Genomic DNA, 24,260 nt, shown 5'->3' with positions numbered 1-24,260 from the left:
ATTAATATTGTCAAAAATCATTCTTGAAACTCTGCTTTGATTCCTTGTGCTAGTGCCAACTTCTTTAATAATTTTGTCTTGTAAAATCCTAAACTATTAATCCTGTTTGGAGTGATCGAACTGGGTTCGCCAGGGCGGGCGCAGGGGTGCTAGGGTTGAACTCGCGAGTCAACCCCGGAGCTTACTGTGTCTCAATCTGGTAGCCTAGCCTGAATGCCCTAGTGTAGAGTAAAAATGTCCTTGTCAAAACTGATTTGTACCTTTTTTGCGCCCTCATTTTCTCAAAAACTCACCTCACTAGATGTTGCATTACTCACTCAATTTACCAGCTAGAGACCTAATTTCACTTCCATATTGTACCTAGGATCCATAGCTACACCTCAACACAAAGAATGCATTACAATATTTCACCCATTTTTATTAAAAACCGTTTCGGTAAATTTAGGCGGGAATGGCAAAAGTTTGCTAATTTTACAACGTGTCATTTTGATTATAAATTGTTTTAAATCTTCCATGTAATTTCGAATTGTATGCTTTTGCTCAATCCATTGCTTGTGATTGCTAGCATCTTTCCAGTGTTGCTCCAGTAAAGAATTGTTTTTCTTTCAAGAGTTTTATACACATTCATTCATTTATTCATCCACTTCCGAGTGTCATTTTAGCATTGCCAGGGTTTGAAATCCTCTTGTTTGGGGAGCGGAAGGTCGGAATTAAATTCTGTTTCTTGTCTGTCATTCCTGATTACCTGCTGATTCTGCTTATCCATTTAAAATTGATTATTTGTGGGTTGAGGGAACCTTGCAGGGGGAAATTCTAACTCAAGCGCTATCTTACCTAAAATCAAAAAGTGCTCCTATTCCCTGGTATTTTGTAGATGTGTCCATAAAGGGTTGACTTGGGTGCATTGCCTCAATTCCTATTGTTCTTATCACCCTCATTGGTGATTACTGCCCCATATTAAAAATTGTATGATTCTTTTCATTTTCAAATAAACAAATATTATATTTTATTAACCAGCCTGCTCCATGGTCCATTGTGACCCGGAGTATTTGAAAAGGGGGTGTGATATGAGTGGTATATCATCTCAATATTGAAAGTAATCTATACCATAAGCATTTCAATTGCACGCTGCATTCTGGGCCGAGACCAAGGTGTGTGTCGCCTGATTAAAATCCCTAACAAGTCGAAGATGACCCCAAGGTTCTTAGCCTCACAGGAAGGAGAAGGAAGAGGGCCCAGGGTGGGCAGCCAGAGTGAGAGAGGAATGGAGGGAGCAGGTGTCCCAATGAGGAGGATCTCAGTCTAACTGGAATTAATGCATAGATCATTGGAGGCACACCATTCCTGAATTGCAGACAGGCAGTCTGGTTGAGAGAAGGAGCAGAGGTGGCTGAGGGGAGCCTGAAGGAGAGCTGGGTGTCATCCGCATAAAATAGAAGTTAGAGCATAATGTAGAGATGTGGTGGGCAAGAGGTGCCAGATAGTGGTTGAAGAGCCAGGGAGAGAGGTTAGACCCCTAAGGAACATCACAAGTAGAAAGAGATAGAAAAGAGGAAATACCCTATTTGGACATGGGAGGGTCCTCAGTTAATCTTCTGGGCAGGGATCTCCTGAGTAAACTGAACATGATCATTTCATTCACTGAGGAAGGTGTAGTGTGTTCAACACCCGGCATATATCATGCTACAGCTGCAGCAATAACACAAATGCTTTGCAGTGACAGTGCCACACAAGGAATGCCCAAACATGCAGATTTGTTTCTCTATGGGGTAACAGTATTGCTGGGATGGGTGCCCTGGGATTAAGGATAGGACATTGTGCGTACGCGCAGAGTTCACCGGAAAAGGCACCAGGCACCATTATTACATTAGGTTTAGAAGCAATGATTACAAAAAGGACAAAATAATTATTTCTGGCACAGATGGGGAAGGGGAAGAATGGTGCAGTTTTGTGCAGCCACTGAGGGTGGTGTCGAATGAACAGCTGTACGGCGATACCAATGACACAGGAGAAATGGCGTATGAAACATGGATACCCTGTCAGAGAGAAGTAAATGATGTATATGGCGAGTGGGCACCACCATTTACTTTGTTGCTTCTTGAATTCAATGATCAAAGATAAAGTATCAATTAGTTTCAATAAAATTATGAGTGGGGTGCAACCCACTATGTAGTGCCTCTGTACCGGGCATGTAAAATAGCAATAATGAACAAGTGACCTAGGCTGATTAGCCTTCGGTGTGGGCTGCACATCCTTGTAACTACTCTTTTGGCTACGTGAACTTGATACAGTACGTGGCATATTGAGATACATTTGTAACAATATTTTGTGTACATAAGTAGATGCTTCAAAAACCAAATACTCAAGAAAATCTCTATTTAATCAAATAAAGTAATTGTAGATGCAAGGGGTTGCCAATGCATTTTAGACTGTAATTAGTACTTCATCAGGGCGTCTATACATCATCTGATCAGAATGATGTTGCAATACATATGTTAATGTTAAAGGACATTTGTACCGCGCACTATCACCACCGGAGTGGTCCCCTGGCACTCTGGTGGCTCTGAAAGAGGGGAAAGGGAGGGTGAGTTAGTGTGAGGAAGCTGGACAGGTGCAAGAGAGCAGTGATGTGCTGTTGGCAGCCTCAGCCCGTTGGGTCCGTTGGCTGGGCCTGGGGTGATTGAGGCAGGTAGTCGTCGTGTACTGTTGTGCGAGTCTATGTGTGTTTTTGTTTTGTTGTTGCAATGTAGTGAAGTTTGTGCAGTTTGTTGTGCTGTAGGTTTGTGGTTGTGTTTGGTTTGGAGTTTGAGAGGTGTAAGCAGAGGGGTAAATTGTTAGTGGATTGGTTAGTTGGCATTTCTGTCTCAAAGTGAGGTGCTGCGTTTGCGTAATCGCCCTAGATGTGGTGTGGGGGCATTTCTGCGCCTCTGTCTTGGTCTGGGCTTGTCCGGTATGCACACTGTTCCCGTTCATATCTGACCTCCCCTTCCATCAACTTCCTTCATAAACATGAACCTTACCTGCCATCCTTTTCTACTCATACGGCCATTGTACCTGCTAAATTCCACAACTCAATTCGAGTGTAGTGATTGCTAACATATAAAAAAAAATCTATAACAGTGTGGAACTTGGTAGCAATTATGGGTGAATGAGGAAGTTGGCTCAAATTGGCTGGGGTTGTTGATTCTGTCTTAATGGGTGTCGCTTGTGTTTTATTTGACTTGGCGTTACCTGTCTAGTTATGGTGGGAGTTTCTTAGTCGGTTCTGGGTGTTGTCAGTGTCCTCCTAAGTTTAGTCATTCTTTTTCCTTTCCGTTGTTTCGGTTTTGAGTTTGTGTCTGTGGTGTTGAAGAGCCAGGTTTCTAGTAATTTCCAGAATTTTAGGTGATCTTTGGTGTTTCTTATTTCTTTTGGGATGTTGTTCCAGGTTTTTGCGGCTAAGTGGTAGAAGGAGGTGCCTCCAAGTTTTTTCTAAAGGTATGGTTTTAGTTCCAGATGGATTTCGTTGCTTGACCTGAGGAGTCTCGTTGCCTTGTAGATTGTTTTTTTTTTTGTAGGAATTCTGCTCCTTGTCCACTGATTGCCCTGTGCGTTATGCCCATTGTTTTGAAGGTGATGCGATGTTTAATTGGGAGCCAGTGTAGTGTTTTTAGGGCAGGAACGATGTGGTCTCTTCTGGATAGTTTGAGGAGTATTCTGGCTGCTGTATTTTGGATCTGTTGTAGTTTCTTCAGGAGGTATTCTGGTATTCCGAGGTACAGGCTGTTTGCATAGTCGATTCTTGACATGATGAGGGCGACGATTGTGAGTGTTTTGTGCGTGAAGGAGAGGAAAGGTAGGATTCTTCTTGCCGTGTGGAGGAGGAAAAAGCATTTCTTGACTGTTGAGTTTATTTGTGGTTCTAAGGTTAGGGTGTTGTCCATCAGGACTCCCACATTTTTTTACTACCTTAGATGGTGATGGTGCGGTTCCCATTTCATTTGGCCATGGGATGGCAGTTTCGTTCTCCTGGTCTTTGGATATGATCGTGATTTCTGTCTTTCCTGGGTTGATTTTCAGGTTTTTGGCATTCACCCAGTTGAAGACTTCTTTTAGACACTCAATTAGGGTTCAGTGATCGGCTTGGGTGTCTTCGATTTTGTAGATGATTTGAGTATCATCTGTGTAGTTGTAGCATGTAATGTTATATTTTTTGAATATTTATGATAACTAGAGTATGGTATATGTTGAAGTACAGTGGTGATAGTGAGGATCCTTGTGGCACTCCACAGTCGTTAACTTGTGGGGTGGATTTGAAGGGTTTAATCCATACAGTTTCTGTTCTGTCTGTTAGGAATGATTTAGTCCAGAGTAGTGCTGTGTCTGTTATGCCTATGTCTTCTAGTCTTTTGGTTAGGGTGTCATGGCTAACTGTGTCGAAGGCTGCAGAGAGGTCGAGAAGAATAAGGGCTGAGGTTGCGTTTGAGTCTGCGTTAGTTTTTAGGTTGTCCCAGATGGATAGAAGTGCTGTTTCTGTTCCTCTTGCGGTTCTGAAGCCGACTTGAGCTTGGTCTAGCAGGTGGGGTTTTTCTACGTGTTCTTCGGTTAGTTTGTATAGGTGGGTTTCTATGAGTTTTGCTGGGTAGGGAATGTTTGAAATCGGCCTGTAGTTGGAGAGGTCTTCTACAGCACCACTGGTTTTTTAAAAGTGGTTTGATATATTAGAGTGCCAGGGCACTACTCCGGTGGTGATAGTGCGCAGTACAAATATCCTTTAACATTAACATATGCTGATGTGAAGGTCCTTGGTACAGTTCCTGTTGCTAGTGATAGATTTAGAAGGTGTCTGTAATATTCTGCTGGCGTTCCTTGTGCTAGGATTGATTTGAAGATGTCCGGGGGGGGGGGAGGGGGGGCAGGAGTCCATCAGTGATCCTGCTTTCTTGCTGTGTTTTACCAACAGGGTGAATGCCTCTGCTGATATTTCAGTAAAGTTTTGGAGTTTGTGCTTTGGTTCTGTGTTGGGTTCATTTAGTTGGTGTTGCGGTTGGTTGGTCTATTTTGTATGGTTTGTCGGATGTTGATTTTTTTTCTTGAAGTGGTCTGCCAGGTCGATGCATAGTTTCTCTGAAGGGGTTTGGGTTGTTGTCGCAGCCTGGTGGGTTTCTCATCTCTTTAATGATGTTGAACATTTATTTTTGTGCATTGGTCGCATTGGTGATTCTGTCATCATAATGTCTTCTCTTCGCCTTTTGAATGTACTTCTTGTATGTGCGGATTTGTTTCTGGAAGTGTTTGTTTTTCCTGGGTTGTATTCTTTCCTCCATTCCAGTTCCATCTTTTTGTTTTCTTTTTTCATGGAGCTTAGTAGTGGGGTGAACCATTTTGCCATTGCTCTTTTTTTTTGATGGGGTGAACGTTTTTTCTGGGGCGATCTTGTTAATTGTATCTGCAATCCATTTGTGTAGTAGCTCCGCTTTTCCGTCTAGGTCAGCTAGCTCTAGTTCTGTGGTTGAAGGTTTGGTCATCTCGAGTTGTTCGAATAGGTTGCTTTCTTTGACATGTTTCCAGTTTCTTTTTGTGATGGTTGTGGAAGCTGCGGAGTATTACAGTTTGTTTTTCGAAACTCGAAAATGGGCATCGACATAGGTCGTGCCAGTAATACTATCCCTAGTGTGACGTCCACTGTACCCATGATCCCTCACGCGTGTAGGACCCTCAGATTGTATTTTTTCTGACATGAGGTAGCATGAGGAGTAGCGCGAGTACAATTTATCCAAGCAGATCGATAGATAAGACTACAAGCATCCATGCGCCTTCTCTTAGAGGGGAGGAAGGGCGGGCGGATGTGAATCTAAGCAGATACAAGCATCAGAAATACGATTACGGTGAGTAATGTATCCCTTCTGAGGCTTGTGGAATCTGCTTAGATCACATGCTGTGCATAGATTAGCAAGCAGTGCTAGAAGAAGGAGGTGGGATGTGAGAAGGGTCATGAGGGAACAGGTGTCTTAGAACAGCTTGTCCCACTTGAGTATCTGTCTTGGAGTGAGTGTCAATGCAGTAGTGCTGAGTAAAAGTGTGAATAGAGCTCCATGTAACTGCTTTGCAATTGGTGTCCAGAGATACATTTGCAATCAAAGCCAGTGCCCCCAGTGCCTGTTGTAGAGTGGGATCTTGGCGTAAAAGGCAGAGTTTTTTCAGAAAGGGGGTAACATAGCTGGGTACAATTGACTATCCACTTCGAGATGGCACCTTTAGAGACACAATTTCCTTCTCTGCCTGTAGCTACCGAGACAAACAGTTGGTCTGTTTTTCTTAGCGGCCTGGTCTTGTCTACATAGTAGAGGACCGCTCTTCGCACATCTAGAGTGTGTAGTTTCACTTCAGCAGAGCTTTTGGGTTCTTGGAAGAAAGGCGGAAGCTCAATGGACTGGTTAACGTGGAATTTTGAAATTAACTTAGGTGAGAACCTAGGGTGTGTTCACAGAACCAATTTATCCTTATGAACAGTAAAGAAAGGATCCTGCACTGACAGGGCCTGAATTTCACTGACCCTTCTTATTGATGTAATTACTATTAATAAGGCAGTTTTATAGGTCAGGTGTTTGAGACTGGCTTTATGCATGGGTTCAAATGGTGGGCCCATGAGCTTAGTAAGCACCACATTAAGGTCCCATCTCCTGGTGGTGGGTTTGAAATTGGAGGGTGGAGTCTCTTTACCCCTTCCATGAAGGCTTTAACCACTGGTACTTTCCACCACGAAACCTTGCTATGGGAGGTGGTGTAGGCTGACAGCGCCGCCAGGTGTACCTCGAGTGAATTAAATACCAACCCTGCATCCAGCAGGTGGAGCATGTAGGTGACAATATTGGAAGGAGTGCAATCAACCGGGTTGATTTGTTTATTCTGGCACCAGAGAACAAATCTTTTCCATTTATCGAAGTAACAGTGCCTCATTTTTGGTTTCCTAGATTCCTTTAGGATGTTCGTGCATCTCTGTGGTAGGTTGAATGTCCAAACTCTATGACTTCAGGAGCCATGCTGCTAAGTTCATTGAGCTGGGTTGAGGATGCACTGTTTGACCTTGGTGCTGGGATAGTAGGTTGTGCCAGCACGGGAGTCTGATGGGTTCGCACACTGCTAGTCTGCGTAGGTGTGGGATCCATGGTTGCCTCGCCCACATGGGAGCAACTAGGATGAGCGTCATCGACTCCCTGTGCATCTTGTTGACCACCTTCCTCATGAGAGGGGTCGGTGGAAAAGCATAGGCAAACATCCCTGACCAGTACATCCACAGGGCGTTCCGCTTGGAGTCTGGCTGGGGGAACCTGGATGAGAATCCTGGGCATTGCCTGTTTTCATTTGTGGCAAATAGGTCTATAGTGGGGAAACCCCACTGTGAGAAGATGTCTTCTACGACTTCTCTGTGTAGACACCATTCGTGTTCTTCTGGGAGGGGATCTCTGCTGAAAGCGTCTGCTAGTGAATTGAGATCCACTGGAACATGTTGAGATGACAGGTAAATGTTCCGTCTTAGTGCCCATGTCCAAATTCTCTGGGCAAGCCTGGACAGATTTGGCGAACGAGTCCCTCCCTGTTTGTTTATGTAAAACATTACTGTTGTGCTGTCTGTTAAGATTTGCACTGACAGGTTCATCAGGTGTGGCTTAAACGCTCAAAGCGCTCTGAAGACTGCCAGAAGCTCTAGCAGATTGATGTGATTCTGGCCACTATGTGAGACCAGAGACCCTGCGCTGTGTGGTGAAGGAGGTGTGCTCCCCACCCCGATAGGGACGCGTCTGTAGTGACTACAGCCTGTATCTCCGGATCGAAAAAGGGTTTCCCCTTTGACACGTTCTCTCTCGTCCACCAGTGAAGACTTTGTACAAGAGTTGGTGAAACAACCACTAGATCGTCCCACTGACCACTTGCCTGAGACCATAGTTTCGCCAACCATTCCTGCATGGGTCACATGCGCAGGCGCTCGTGGGGAACCAGGTAAATACATGACGCCATCATGCCTAGCAAACGCATCGCTTTGCGCACCCTTTTCTGCCGACCGGGCTGATATTGAGGAATTTGCAGTAGTATTTTCGGAATTCTTTCCTCTGATGGAAAGGCCAACCCCTCTTGAATGTTTAGGACAGCTCCTAGGAACTGTTTGGAGGTGCTTGCCACCAGGCGTGATTTTTTCTCGTTGATAGAGAAACCCAATTCGAAGAGGAGGTCGATAGTTCTTTGAATGCAAATTACCGGGGTTTCCCCCTTGATGAGCCAGTCGTCCAGGTAAGGGTACACTGGGATTGCCTCCCTGCGTAGGTGTGCTGGCACCACCTTGAGTACCTTGGTGAATACCCTTGGAGCCCAGGCTATACTGAAGGGCAGCACCTTGAACTGGTAGTGCTGACTGTCCACCTTGAAGCGCAAGAATCTTCTGTGCGCTGGGAACATGGAAATATGAAAATAGGCATCTTTCACGTCCAATGTTGCCATGTAATCACCTCTTTTTAGGAGGGGGATTACCTCTTGGAGAGTAGTCATGCAAAATTTTTGGGGCTTGACATACTTGTTTGCAGGGCGTAAGTCTAATACTGGGCGCATTGTCAAATCTTTTTTTGGCACAAGGAAGTAAGTTGAATACATACCCTTGTGTACCTGGTTGCCCGGGACGAGTTCTATTGCGTCCTTTGCGAGAAGATTGACGATTTCCTCGAGGAGGATCTTTTGGTGGTCCAGGGAATGTATCTTTTGTTGTGGAGGGTGGTTGCGGGGGCGCTCCAGCAGTTCGATGCAATATCCTGCAGACACTGTGGACAGCACTCATCTGTCCGATGTGATCCCTTCCCATGCTTGGGTGAAGTTGGAAATGCACCCCCCTACTGGGGATGCGTGGGAAGGGACCCTGAGCGGAATGTCACTGTTTTGCGGGAGGCGTACCGCCTCTAGCTGGGCTGCCTCTACCACGGCCCCTTTTATTACCTCTGCCGTAACTTTGGGTAGACTGTTGGTTGCCACCCCACGATGTACCCTGTCCCTGGGCGTAATTGAACAACTTCTCAATTCTGGGGTTTACAGCCCTAGTGAGATTAGGAGTGAGAAGGGAAGGATCAATTCTTCGCTGGATTGACTTGAGAATAGGAATGGCTTGAGCAATGGGCCTTTTGTCCCCCACTAGCTCCTCTGCAAAGTCCCTCTCTTCCTGTGCCCCTTGAGTGTCTATATGGAAGTGCTGTGCAGCTTTAGCCAAGACCTCATTTAGCAGGGGCTGGTTATCTGTAGGTGAGTCAGTAACCTGTGGTTCCTTCTGAACTGGAGAGTCCATATTGTAGACTTCTTCCTCATTCTCCTCCTCCTCATCCTGGTCCTCGTCATCTCCATAATACTCGATCCCTGTTTGGTCATCCAGCACTTGTATTTCTGGGTCATCCTGATACTGTTGGTAAGGCTGGCTGTAGTAAGGGTCTGAAGATAGGCCCCGAGCTGGAGTATCAAACCGAGATCTCTTATTAGGAGGCTGAGGGTCTTTGGATCCTGAAGGAGTAGCATTGTCAGAGGTATATCTAAGAAAATGCTTTGGGTTTTTTTCATAAAAAATGGCTAAGGAAGACATTCTCCTCATCACCCTGTCTATGTCCTCAGTGATCCATTCTTTGGAACTGGGGATGACAACCTCCTGTTGAGGTTCCTCTTCTAGTCCCATATCATGAGGAGTGGGTGGGATGAGTCTGGGTGTATTGACTGGGACAGGGGTCTTAGATTTGCCCTTATCCGATGACCTGCGTTTGTCCTTGTGTGTCTGCGGTGCAGAAGTTGATTGTGATGATAATTTCTGCTGTTTGTCCCCTTTCCCATGAGTGGAAGAGTGTTTCCCTGATGGTTTGGCCTTTTCTGAATCTTTTGACGCCTGGTGTCGAGATTCGGGGGTACTGTCTCTCTGAGTGTGTACGTCGGGACTCGGAGGCAGACACCGAACGGGCTGCCGGAGCAGAGTTCTGGTGTGCGGCTTGGCGGTGGAGGTCGGATTCGTCTTCTGATGAACGTACCTCTGTGACTTTGGGGAGCGTGGCACTCTTGGCAACTGTGGACGGTTGCCCTGTGTCGTGCGGCGATCTCGACCTGGAATGCCCAGAGGACACCGATTCCGTGGACTGCTCTCTATGTGCCTCTTTCTTCCGAGAACTCGACACGCGCGTCGAGTCTCGGTTGGACTTAGTGTGTTTAGGTGTAGAGGTAGTTTGGGTAGCGCTCGTGTCGCCGGGTGTGTTCCCCATAACTGCGCTGCCGGACAATCCTCCGAGGTCGGGGACTAGCGCTTGGGTGTCGTTCGACGCCCCTGTGCCCTCGCCGTCCGAAAAGGCAGCATCGCTGCCATCATTGAAGGCACCCACCGCTTCCATGGCCTCGAGCTGCCTGGCGTGGTGGGCCCAACGCTTAGTGGCGCGGTCCTTGAGTGTTTTTGCTTTAAAAAGCTTGCACGCTCTGCAGTTTGCTTCGGGGTGGTCTCTCGGCAAGCAGAGATTACAGGTGGCGTGTTTGTCAACCCAAGGGTACTTGCGGTTGCATTTGGGGCAAATTTTAAATGGAGTACTATCCATATGTCACCGTAATGCAGCGGGCTAGTGTTTGTAGGAAATAATAATGAGTGTGGAGTATGTTTCCACCCCCCACTCTCCCTACTTATAGGGCCGAGGCCAGAGGCCTTCCGAGGCCCAAAGTTCGTCATGCAGTCTCGACGGTTGGTTGTTCTTCGGACTGGCGTCGATCTTCGGAGTCTCGACGTGGGAGTGAAAGAACGGGGAAATTAATATTGCATTTTTGCAAAATGGCTGAAAGCCAGGGAACTCCACACAATGCTTCCGACACGTATGGCGTAAAAAAACAATGAGGTTCCTACACGCGTGAGGGATCATGGGTACAGTGGACGTCACACGAGGGATAGTATTACTGGCACACCCTATGCCGACGCCCATTTTCAAGTTTCGAAAAACAAATTGTAATACTCCGCAGCTTCCACTAGATGTCGGCCTATGCACAGCATGTGATCTAAGCAGATTCCACAAGCCTCAGAAATATATATATATAGGGACCTCGACGCGTGAGGGATTGTGGGTACGACGCACGTCACTATAGGGATAGTGTTACAGACACGCCTTGTCGACGTCCCCTTTTCGACTACGAAAAACAAAATGCAATACTCCGCAGTGACCACTGGATGTCGGACCTATGCACAGCATGTGATTCTAAGCAGATTAACAAACATCAGAAATATATATACAAATCCACAACATTCACAAATGTAGATAGGTAAGAACCCATGTTATCCAAAATTCCTTTGCATAATGCCAACCGGAATAAAGTGAAGTTTATAGCGTACCGGTATGACGTATTAACTAGGTAAACACATCAATAAAAGAAAAGAAAACAGATTCATATATTCATGGCATTTCAAACATTGTTCATGCACATTTCATCATTTCATCATAAACAGAAACAAATATTCAATTTATAATTACATGTTGGGCCACAGGACATACATACTGAAACCAACAATGAACAACATCTATAGAAAGACAAATGAAAAGATTCATAAGCTACTGCACACAATGGGCATGTCGTTTACATGTAGTATTATTCAGTAATAATGGTACTGTGCCAAGTGAGGAACAATATCTCAACTCAACTTAGTAGTGTGAGTAACAGTAGTCGTGAATAAGTGTTATAGTCGGGAGAATCTGGCCTATAATCTCCCCGAAACAATGTCCGTGATCTCATAGAATAACCACCGCAATCGTGTGAGTAACATCAGAGTGACAGTAATAGCAGTAAAAGTGAGCTCTCTGGAAAGCACGGGTGAAACCACCTCAACAGTGTCGGTAGCGAATAAGTCCCAGTGAAAGTGGTGCAAGTGAACAGCCTGTACAGTACTAACCTTTAATCAAAAATTAGCCGTCTTCAAACCCCAATACATGAAGATATTTGTCATCTAATGGGAAAAAACGCATTGTTTTCTAACACTGTATCTGTCCAATATGTGATAGTATACACTGCTCAATAGCCAAAACTAGGTACTCTAATCGTGTCACATCTAGTCTCAGAAAAAAACACAGATGTGCTCAGGGACATGAACGGTGTGTGTGTGGGGACAGCTGCTTACTCGTATAAACATTTAGTTGCTCTAGCAACCATGCAGGAAACAGAAGATGCCCGGCGCCGCATCTGTTGTACACAGGGTCAGCCAGTACGGAAAGCTAATGTAGCTATACTAAAGCTAACCAGATGGAAAGTAACAGAGGGTAGAAGGTACACATATGTGCCAGAAAAAGCCTGGATTGTAAAAAGCTAATGTATTCGGTTGAACAGCCTTGATTGTATCAAATACTGGAAACTATAAAAAGGATAAGCTGTTTTCATTGTCTGAGTGGGCATGATGTGTTCGAACATTCCAATACTATTAGACAAAGACATAAACCCTAAATGTAACACAAAAGTATTAAAAAAAACAAAAAGTTCTTTGGATACCCTGATAACATGGAAGACACGTTAGTTGACATTTGAAGAAAACAGTTGCAGTCCCAATCTTCATGCATTAAGACGATCAATCCAGTAGGCTGTGTGCCCTCAGTCTCTTAAGATCTTTTCTCTGATCTTGAGTTTCAATAACTTTGAGTACTTGTAATAATTACAATAATGTGAGTAAAGGATTAGTTGTGTTCCACCCAAGCACTGGAGAAAAAAAATCAAGCTCAGAGTCTATGCCACCTGCCTGGACAGAGGAGATGACCAAATCCATTCAGGAACTTAAGTAATGCACCAGTCTCAGCAACACCAGATTAGAACAAGCAAGTTGTCTTGTTCTCAAATTCAAATGGTCACGTGATGATGGCTGTCCTCACCTCAGCAGACATCAATGGGACACAAGCCTTTGGCTGACTACAGCAGACTGTTAGACCCAGTAATGCAGGGTCATTTTCCATGTGGGAACGCGTTGGCAGCAGCTGCTTTCACAATTCAGAAGTCCTCTATAATAGCAATGGGCTGCCCTCTCACATTATGTGGAGCATGCAGTTTTTGCCTTCTTAGAGACATCCAGGTCCACCATATCACACAGGAGGAGGTCAGGATACAAGGTGATCCCGTTGAACCCCTCCATTCACATTGTTAGGTGTCACACAGTGAACCCTGCAACATTCATATCAGAGCCCATACAGCGAGATGATTCCGTACATGATTGCGCAAAATACAAGGGGGATACAGATGAGGGTACCCCAGACAGGAAGGATGCACTTGAGGAAGTGCTCTTCCTTAATGGGTCATCAACTATTGATCAGAGCATGGGGGAAGGCACATCAGTGCAGCAGTAGTGAGCCTCATAGATGGAGAATATGAGATGATCAAAGAGGTTGCCCCTGCATTATTCCGCTCGAGCAGAACTTACAGAAGCACTAGAAATGTCTCAAGGGTGTTACATCACCATTACTCAGATTCAGCTTATTTCATGTCTACTCTGCAGTCTGGGTTGTCAAGATGTCACAGGAGAGTGTTCCAAAAATTAAATCAGATGGTCCACCCGTGCAGCATTACTCTCTGGATTAATTGAAGTATTGGCACATCGCTCAGTAGTTGTTGTGGTGAAGTGTGCAACCCATACATACAATACAGACCCAATACCTTATGGAAATGATGCAGCAGACAGAGCAGTCAAAGCAGCAGCATACCTAGAAGTACCAGAGGCCAAGATTGCCCCTGACATAGCATTGCAGCAGGCGCAGTAGGCAGCCCCATACAGTCAAACAACTTTTATTCAGTGTAAGAACCTTCAAGTACAAAAACACATTTAAAAATACATGTTTATTCCACTAGGGATAAAAAGATTGTTGACTAAAGTGAATAGTAAGATATGGTATAATAACTTAATAAAACAAATTGTGCCAATGAAAACAAATTGTGCTGAGCAAGCTCGCAGCCTTGCAGAATTAACAAAGTCTAAGCAAACTGCCCATGCGCGAGTAGAGGCATCATATGGTCATGTACCTTCCTTTTCCACACTGTTAGGGGCCACCTACTTTCGTGCCCTAGTTATTTGCATCCAGGCTTCATGTAAATATCGTGCCATTGCAAAAAACAACATGGAGCGCCAGAGTTTCCAGCCCCATACAATGCAGTACCACAGACACAAATTATTAAACTTCAGGAACAAGACCCGCAACAAGAGAAAGATTTATGGATCAAAATAGGGTGTTCTCTCCTCCCTCCAGATTTAATTTTGAGTCACAATATCACCGGAAAGGCAGTAATGCCCTCACACAATTGCACTACCGTACACAAGCATCTAAGCAGTACATTGCAGCAGATATACAAGGATTTGTTTGCCCCCAATCTCTAGGAACACATAGATAATTTCATAGCGAACTGTACCACATGCCACCTGTACAGTACAAGCCAGATCCTTAAACATTGAAGGGAATATTACTGCACCCTTTGAGGTGCTCCATATTGATTATGGCAACATGGTTAACAGAGGCAGTAACTATTATAATAATAATTTAGCATTTATATAGCACTACGAACCCTCAAGCATCTGAGCACTGCTTATTATTACCCACAGTGTGTGGTGCTCATTTAACGACCTAGGAAGGATGAAGGGCTGAGTTTGGCCATGCCGGGATTCAAAACTGTGTCAGCAGGCCCTGCACAGATGTCTAAGTGAGCGCTCTACTCGCTGTGCTATTGGACTGGCATAATTATATAATTGTTGTAGTGTTCCCATTCTCTCTCTGGCTTGAATCATTGCCCTTTGCTCACCCGATCCAAAAACCGCAGCAACATTTATGGTGCACAAGATATTCCGTTGCTGGTGAATATGTGATGTCATGGAAACTCAAAAAAATGACTGCACCCCCATTAGGTATAAACCACAAATTGTGCTCTATAACCTGCAAACCAACAGACTTGTGGAGTGCCTTAACGGTCTATTAAAACAAAGCTTAGCTGAATGCATCCGTCATTGAGGAAGAACTGGCTCCATTGCCTTACCACTGCTTTGTTCAGCCTCAGGAATCAGCCAAGAAAAAGACCACCACTTAACACCTTACAAGATTGTGACAGGCAGGAGGCTGCGTACACCGTTGCACGGACTACAGACTCCAACGCTCACAAAACAGCTAAAGTATTAGGGGAGGAGTTTCAGAGATATCTTACGGACCTAACCAAATGTGTTAAAGTTATATCGTAACAGCTTGGACCACATCCACAAAAGCTGGCTGCATCGGACATCAATGACTAAGCATCTCTGCAGCAACCACAGCTCTTCCCAGGAAAATGTGTTTTTGTGCAGACATTTGTAGGGACATGGAACGAAAGAAGATTCCAAGGACCTGACGAGGTTGTAGTCAGGGGTCCACCAATCAGAGCATAATAAAATCCACACTCGAAAAGCAGAGCTAACGCTGGGCAAGAAGCAATGCTGTTTATTACAGCTGGGTGAGCACACATCAAAGAGAACAGTGGATAGGCTCTGATCGAAAGGCTGACATCTGAATGAAATACGAACAGTATTTTATACCAATAAATACAATGGTCAGAAATCCATCGAAACATTTGCAAGTTGGAGAATTCACTTTTTCTATGTTTCCAAGGGATTTCATTGGTTTGTGGACATCACCTCCTCGAAGTTTACGTTGATTGGTGAAGCGTAATTGAAGCAAACAGTTTAACACTTTCCCATTAGATTGGCAATTACACTCCACCCACAGAACAACTTATTACTGAAGTAACATTTGTGCTGACCGCCTGAACTTTAATATACTGCCATTGGTCTACACCATTGAGAACAGAACACGAGACACCCTGCAGCTGGTGGGAAAGGGAATATTCACATGATACCTGTTGGATGATTAACTTCGCAAACTCTGTGTAGATACTTTGGAAGGTGGCCACCTCCCCAGAGCTCAAGAACGTACCATCTGATTGGTTCTTCAAGGAACACCACTCTGTCCAATGTTCCTCTCCCACAGCTGCCTGTCTTTTTGGCATACAGCATTTTTCCCAGCTGACTTAATGGGTGGCTGGTTTTGCTGACCACCCTGTAATTACATTACCTTGTTCTAGTTATGTTGTATCGCTCGTAACGAGAAGCTTCAGCCCCCAACCCCTCTTTTGCAGATCACTGTAGTACTGGTCACGTGTTTCAGATCATGGTTTCCCAGCTCCATCCCGCCCCAAGGGATTTCTAAATGCAGGTGTTTAGGATTAGGCTATTTTAACCATTCCCCTTCTTTAGCTAATCATAGGGGAGGGTCTTGGACTGCATTTATACCCAATGCATCATTCTCCCCCCTCCCCATTCGTGTGAAGACCTTTGGGCGGGGTGTCTGTGGCTTAGAAAACCTGGGCCATTTTCCATGTAGCTGCCCCCCTCATCCCCCATATTTCACTCTCGCAGTTGGTAGGTGTGCCCCCCTGTCTGGCTCTGAATTAGCATCTTAAATACAAGGTCATCTACGCCACACCCACCGCTGTAAAGGTTAAGAGGACATAAAACTTGGATCCACCCAACAGACGTTTGAAAGGACACCAGCACCCGCCCTCCTCCCCTGGAGCAAGACAAAAACAGGGGAGCCCTGAAGAGGAGTATTTTCAAAAGGTTATTGATATTTCAGAAATCAGTGCATCCTTTCAGACGAGCTAATGCTTCTTCACAACCTCCAGGAACAGCGGACACACTTAGAAGAATTATGTTGTGTATTGGACGTCTCTTTCTCTTTCCTTTTCCATGACAAAAATTATATGGTTGGAAAGGGGGGGGGGGAATATAAGGATACTGAAAGAGCATCTTGTTTAGTAAATGGTAATGTATCCATGCCCTGAAGCAAAAGGGACACTGTGGATCAGGAGGTTCTTTCAGACAGTATTTCAGATGTGCATCACCCTGACACAGAAAATGTATGATACAATCACATGCGGAAGGTGGGAAGAGGAAAACGACTACTGTTATATTTATTCTTTAATACCTCCATGCAACTGGCACATCCAGACTGTTTATTCCCAACTCTAATAGCACAATGTTGTAGGATGCATGGGTTGTTACAGGGTTAAAGTTCAAGCAACTGTGCTAGAAGCAGACAACAGTGAAAGGTACAAGAATAAAGAGCAGGAACACTCGCAGTGCAGAATAAGACTCCAATTATAGCTTGAAGGTGCCATTTTTTACAATAAGTAGTGGGTCTAGGTACTGATGGGGTGCACAGCAGGAGCACTGGTGGACTGTTCGGAGGTAGTGTACTTTGAATCATTTCTTTGTCCTGATTAAGGCCATGCATTGAGGCTTGGGGACACAGAGGATGGGTGTAATCCTGCATTATATGGGCAAAAACACCTGTGTCAACAAGGCCTGTGAACAAATTTGAGAGCATGGTCTCTCTTTTGTACACATCATTCAGTGATTGAGACACTGCAAGGCAATTTGACTTACAGCTTTGAGTCTGGATCATAGGATCGATTTAATGCTCTGTATAGTTTGCTTGCTCGAGTGGGGGCGGGGGGAGTGGGAGTGGGTGAAGGATGTGTTATCCTGAATATCCTGTCTTCAATCTCACCATTCCATTCATCTGTGTGTGCACATATTTTTAGAGGGAAGTGGCCTCACCTGTTTTAGGGGTTGGGGGCATCCTAGTCATCCCTTTGGACAGCATCTCCATGCAGCACCTTAGGACCAGCTGACAGGAGCAAAATAAGACCAGCAAGAGGACAATGATGGGAACTAGCACTTTTACGGCTATGTTCATCCAAGAAATAACTCATGAAAACATGGCAGCTAGCCAATCGTGCTCCACCACCGCACCTTCCTTTTCCATTATGGCCCATAGATTGTGTAAAGCCCCAATGGCATGTGTCGGAGATCCATTGTTGAAATCATGGGGTGGGATATATATGTGCAACAAAAACATCCTATTTTGGCACACTCACCGTCCTCCATGGCGGTGAGAAGATGAAATATTTAGCTCTATGCAGTGTCCTTAATCTGAAGGCCTGCAACTGTTCTCTGATCGTGTTGACGCCATGCTCTGTGTCATTAGAGATTTGTATGTGCTCCCAGTGTGTAATCTGTAACCACTAGAGTTTAGCCTATATTCCTGGAGCCAGCAGGGAGGTAAATAAACAAGTCATACTGAGCAACCAGTAGTGTTTGGGAATGGCTTTCAGCTTCTTCGTCAAATCTTGAGAAAAATTGTGTAAACGTTTATGGTGGTGGTGGGCCCACTGGTGGTTCGAGGGCACAGGGTGTGACCTGGGGGTAGAGGAGGTCATATTTATTATGGTGGGATGGGAATCTGGCACAATGAGATCAGGGAAATGTAAAGTTGGTAGGGAACAGACCCCCTTCCAGTACAGTGGGGGCTGGACATCTCCAAAGTTCCCACATGTCCAAGAAATGTTGGAGCTTTGCAGTTCCTCCATTGAGGTCTGGAATATCAAGTGTTCTATTGCATCATCCATTTGTCCCAACGAGCACGCTGCCATTTGTCTTTCCCATATTCATATTGTTTGACTCCCTATAGTCAACTCTTACATCTAAAAAGAATAACATCATTCACTGAGACACTACAAGAAGAAAACCAGTTGATGGCAGAGAAATATAGAATGAGAGGATATCCAGAGGACATCATAGAAAAAGCCAAATACAAAGCAGACAAACTCAACAGGAGAGACCTCCTAATCGCCAAAAATAAGTCAAAAGAGATTCCTTTTCTATACGCATGAAGGTATTCGGCACAGAGCCATAATATTAGCAGGATAATAAAGAAAAATTTTGGAATCATCAAAATGGACACACAGCTGAACAGACCGTTTCCAAAACCACCTATTATTGAATACAAGAGGGGTCGCAATTTTAAGGACCATCTTGTTAAAGCAGAAGGTCCAATAATGGACAAACAACCATTGAAGAAGAAGAAGAAAATGGGCACATTCCCTTGCCTGAATTGTTGCCATTGCAACAACATTATGAAAGGGGGAATATGTTAGACATCCTAAGAACAGCAACAAGATTAAGCTTAAAGACTACACAACATGTGATTCAAAATCAGTGATATATGGACTGAGTTGCCCATGTGGCATCTTTTACGTGGGACAGACAAAAAGAAAGGCAAACGAACGTTGGAACGGACATGAAAGCAATATACAAACCAACAATGTGAGACCGCCAGTAGCATGACATTTTGCCCAAAATAAACACAATATAGCACAATTGAAAGTGATTGTATTAGAAGTTGTCAAAAAGTCCCGCAGAGGAGGGAATCATGCGAGACATATGAATCAAAGGGAACGTTTCTGGGAGGAGAAATTGAACAATTTGTCACCAAACGGAATGAATGAAGAGTATAACTTGAGTTCTTTTCTATGAGAAAATGTATTGGAATTTATTGCCTTCACTCAAGAAAGTCATTTTGATATTCATTGATAAATGTGTGATTGGGAGATATTAGCACATGTCATGACCTTATATACTGTTCAACAACAAATATGTGACAATCACTTACCCTTATAATGAATTTGACTGTGAGCATGGTTATGACGAACATAATTCCTGGATGATATGACATGGATGTTGAATGAACAGATCATCCATAGACCTATTAGAAATTATACATTCAAGTGGAATCATTATACTATATATTGGTATTACAACTTGTCCTGACATGGGGTGTATGTTAGTCCATCCAACAAAGGTGTAGATAGGTATATTATGAACAATAAAATCAAAAGTTAGCGATCCTGAGAGAGGATAGATTTAGGATGATAACCATAAGCCTTTGCATTGATTGCTAGACCATATTGATGTTGATTTCTGAATTTGTGCACAGCACAGACTTATGCACTCCCACGATATCCATAATGAGCATCTATTAACATCAGACGATTACAACCATCATGTAGATAATAAATACATAAATGCTAATAGCATTTAAAGACGATTCTATAGACATGAGGAGAACGTTGTATATACCTGTTACGAATTATCACTAACCTATTTATGCTACTCTATTCTGGATAACAAGCGACTTAAATAACTATGCCCAACATAGGATCAATAGAAGAAATATTTATTAACATTAAAACATTACTCTTTTGTTGAGATTCACAGGAATATGTGAACTATAGAATAACATCATGGCGTTCTGACGTGTGTAAACATTGTGACATCATAACGTTTTAATGTTATGACGGTACCCCACAAATACCAGCCAGCTTGTTTTTGCCAATCTTTTCACAGCGGCCAGACGAGGAGAAAACATTTAGAGCCCTATAAAACCACATGACACTCAAACTACAAAATGTAGATCTCAATAGATTAGAAATGTATACTATATACATTTTTATGTTTAGGCAGATTCTGCATTGTGAACACAGGGAGAACTGCTGATCATGGGGAGAATCCGCACAAAATTACCGGCATTTCACACATGGTAAGGATTCTCTGCCATGACGGTATGCCATGAAATATGTAGATAAGGAATGACAGGGGAAGTTACAGCGGATTCTCTTTTTCATAGAGAAACCATATGACTAACCTGATAAGATACCACAGGAGAGAGTACATCGATCACCATATATATGGTTGATTTACTTTTGGAATTATATTTACACTCTCTGGCTCAGTTCCAGCAGTTGTCCGGAATACATCCTACACAGGTAATAATTGGGAAGATTCATACTCATACAAATTGTGACTAATAAGTTTTATCAGGAAGTATGGAGGTTTTTTTATTCTCAGCAAGAAGGCTACATATAGTTTTTGGTTGATTTTTTAGGACCAGCTGCAGTGGAGCATGTAACAATCAGATGTAATGAATTGAAAGGAATCTAATCTACAATAAGAGGAAGGAATAATTAACAGATTATTATCATCCAGGTGATTATGAGTTACTAGTCATTAAATAATGAAAGAAAACGATTGTATAATGAATGGAACACTAAAATGTATTTATTAATTATACATTATAGATACACAAAAAATTCAGAGATGTGGGTAAACAGCTTCTGAAGAAGGGGAAGTTATCAACCCGAAACACGCCAAGTGGAATACACAAGAAATAACCTGAACACAGATGACTATCTAATTATGAACTTTATCATATGTGAAAATTAATGGGGATTCTTGCTATTCGAATGTTTACCTGAAAGCTACATGAGTAGAATTGATGTTTAAAGAATCAAACTATTATGCAATTGGTTACATATCTATACTGAATTGTATTATGAGATTATTGACAAAGGTTTGGTAAACACATGAAAATTTACAGAATTGCAGCAAAATAGTTTTTTTACACAACGTTGATTAGAAAATCGTATTATTTGGTACATTTTAAGAACATTTGAAACATTGATTGTATTTACAATAACAATTGGGTGTGCAGGGGACGGGATAGTTCCACAAGGGTGTGGACATCTGCTGTTTCTGCATAACTCAAAGTGTACAAACAAAATATTTCTGAATGTACATTACACTTTTCTGGTTACTAACCCCACACATGTGAACGCTGCCATTATATATTGGTGTCCTTTTTTCCTTAAATGAATTCATGTTTATTAGTGTTTTGATGTTTTATAATAAACATATATATTTTTTAATTTATTTGAATTTATAAAGCGTGCTTTGTGGCGCTGTTACAGAAAGTCTTGCTTAGGAGAACATGTTACAGTGGTATGCATTAGTACAGTCGAGCAGTAGTGAATAACAATTACATGGCAATAAAAGTGTACAGTTGGGCGGTGGAACCGTCAGGTGATGGCAATATACTTGCAGGAACACATCTCCCAGGTCTGGGTTTAACTGTTACTTGGGAGGCAGCCTGTGCTAGCTAAAGAGCTTGGTTTTGAGCGCTTTGCGGAACACTGTGAGGGACGTTGCTTTCCTAAGAGAAGGCGGTAGTGCATTCCAGTTCTCAGGTGCTAGGACAGCAAAACTGGTGCCTCCTGCTTCGGATCTTTAAAAGGTTGGGACTGCGAGCTTATTGCACTGCTGGGCACACTTGGGTCTGTTTGAAGTGGCACAGTGAATTGTTTCTGATAAGTAGGCAGGAGATTTGTGCGATAGGCACAAGTGTGTGATGGAGAGGGTTTTAAAGATTGCCCAGATTTAAACTTTAAAAAGCTAGGGGTGTGAGCTTCCCTGTCTTGGCTTCCAAGCTCTAGAACTCTCTGCCCACTGCCATCAGATCTGAGCCCTCATTCTACTCCTTCAAGCAGAAAACGAAGTCATGGCTCTTCGCTCAAATCTGATTCATTCTCTTGATTTCTGCCATGGCCTTAGAGTTCTTCGTCTCCAGCCATAGTTCTCTGGCTCCACTATCCTATTGTAAATTATGCCTTGTTTAACTCATGCTGCCTTAATGATAACTTGCTCAATATCGTATGATTATGTAACACTTTTGATCTAAGTTCACTTACTATACTGTATGTACTTGTAACTGTTTACAGCTTGATCCAAGCTTACGTTCTACTGTATATTTATGTAATTGTTCTGTAAGTTTTCACGCCCTGATGCCTCTGGGCCTGGCGCGCACTATAAATAAAATACAAATAAAATAAAGAGGATGCGTTCTTTAACTGGGTGCCAGTGGGCGTCCCGTCTAGTAAGGGAGATGTGCTCCCTTTTGGGAATGCTGAGGGCCACTCTGAGGGCGTTGTTTTGGGTGATTTGAAGTTTATGTTTTGGATGATGTGCCTAGAAACAAGACATGCAATAGTCCAACTTGGCTCCAACGGTAGCTCTGGCTATGGACAGACAGTTTTTGGAGGAGAGGTATGCTTCGACAGCATTTATGATCTTGGTCGGTGCGGCAGATGAGGCAATGGCGTTGACTTGCTGTGTTATACAGAGGGTGGAATCTATGTATACTCCGAGGGTTTTGGCTGCCTCCGAGGCAGTGATTGTAGTATTGTGAATGTGGAAGGATCTGTATTTGCTGTCGAGTTTGTTGAAGATTTAATTGGGGCCTACCAGTAGGATTTTGGCTTCGTCTCCATTGAGACACAGATCATTGGCCGCAATCCAAGCCTGGATGATGGCATAGGTTTTTGTTAGGGAGAATTCTCTCTTTAGGCTGAATTTCCTAACCTAGTGAGTCCCCCAGCAGCTTTGCTGGATTTCTGGAGTTTGTTTTTTTCTCCTGCCAAGAGTGAGACTCTTTTTCTCCCACTCTTGGACATGATTTATGGTGTTCCTTTGACTGTTAATGTGTTTTATGGGCTATGGGGTCCTTTACTCCATAGGGTCGCGTGTGTTTTTACGATGTGTGTTACACAGCACCCTCCGTGGAGTAACACAGGGGTGTCACAGTGACACCCCACCATAGACTCCATACCCTGGGACTGACTACTGTCTCCCAGGGCATGTAAAGTCACCATTGGCTTTACCAGTCCCAAATTATTAACAGAAACCAGTACAAACCATCATATTGTGGACATACTGGTCGGGGCAATTCGACTGCCCCGGGGTCTGTTAGTTGAGGGGGCACGTCTCCGTCCCCCCTGATCGAGTTTTGGCTGATGGCAGTGGAAACTACTTTTTATATTCGACCGTGAATATTTCCCTATGGGATTTTCCCATTGTTCGAGACTACCAACTTTAATTATTTAATTCTCATAGCCTCGAACATACCGCCGGTTTATTTAATTAATATTAATTCGCTGGTTGGTAATTTTTGCTAGGACTCGATTCTAAAATGGCGTTTGTGTTCTCTTCTGTGACTCCAACCCAAGTCAAACCCTTTGTTCCACTTTTTGGCGGGCTTCTCCACAGAAGCCTCCAAAAGTGGTGCCACTCTGTCTGGGTACCACAGGGGGCGTGGGAGGGGGTTTAGGCACCCTGGACTGAGTTACCTTAGTAACTCAAGTCGCACTCTTGTGTGATTGGCCCAAGTGGTTAGCATGTTTGATTGACAGCTAGGCTGAGTGAATGAGGGTATGCTGCATAAAAGCAGGGCTTTGGGGACTGGAACTTCAGAAGTCGCCACAGGACCTGAGAATCCGATGAGGGAGAAGCTGAGCCGACCTACCACGACGACACCACCGGTGGAGCCCTGCGGAACCGACTCACCACTTCCCGACGACAGAGAAGATCTCCCGGCTGGAGAGGCTTCTTCCCCTGACTGGTGGGCACAACCAGTTTTTACCTTCCTTCTTCGCAACCCAGACCGGTTTGTGGTCGAACTGCCCGTGCCAAGCACCCCGGCGGCCGGATAGCCACTCATCACTGAACCGCGACTCAACGGACC

Source organism: Ambystoma mexicanum, chromosome 5p, assembly GCF_040938575.1.
Source record: "Ambystoma mexicanum isolate Mex_15411 chromosome 5p, UKY_AmexF1_1, whole genome shotgun sequence".
Taxonomy (NCBI): Eukaryota; Metazoa; Chordata; class Amphibia; order Caudata; family Ambystomatidae; genus Ambystoma; species Ambystoma mexicanum.
The sequence above is the reverse complement of the archived record's forward strand: the minus strand, read 5'-3'. Positions refer to the sequence as shown.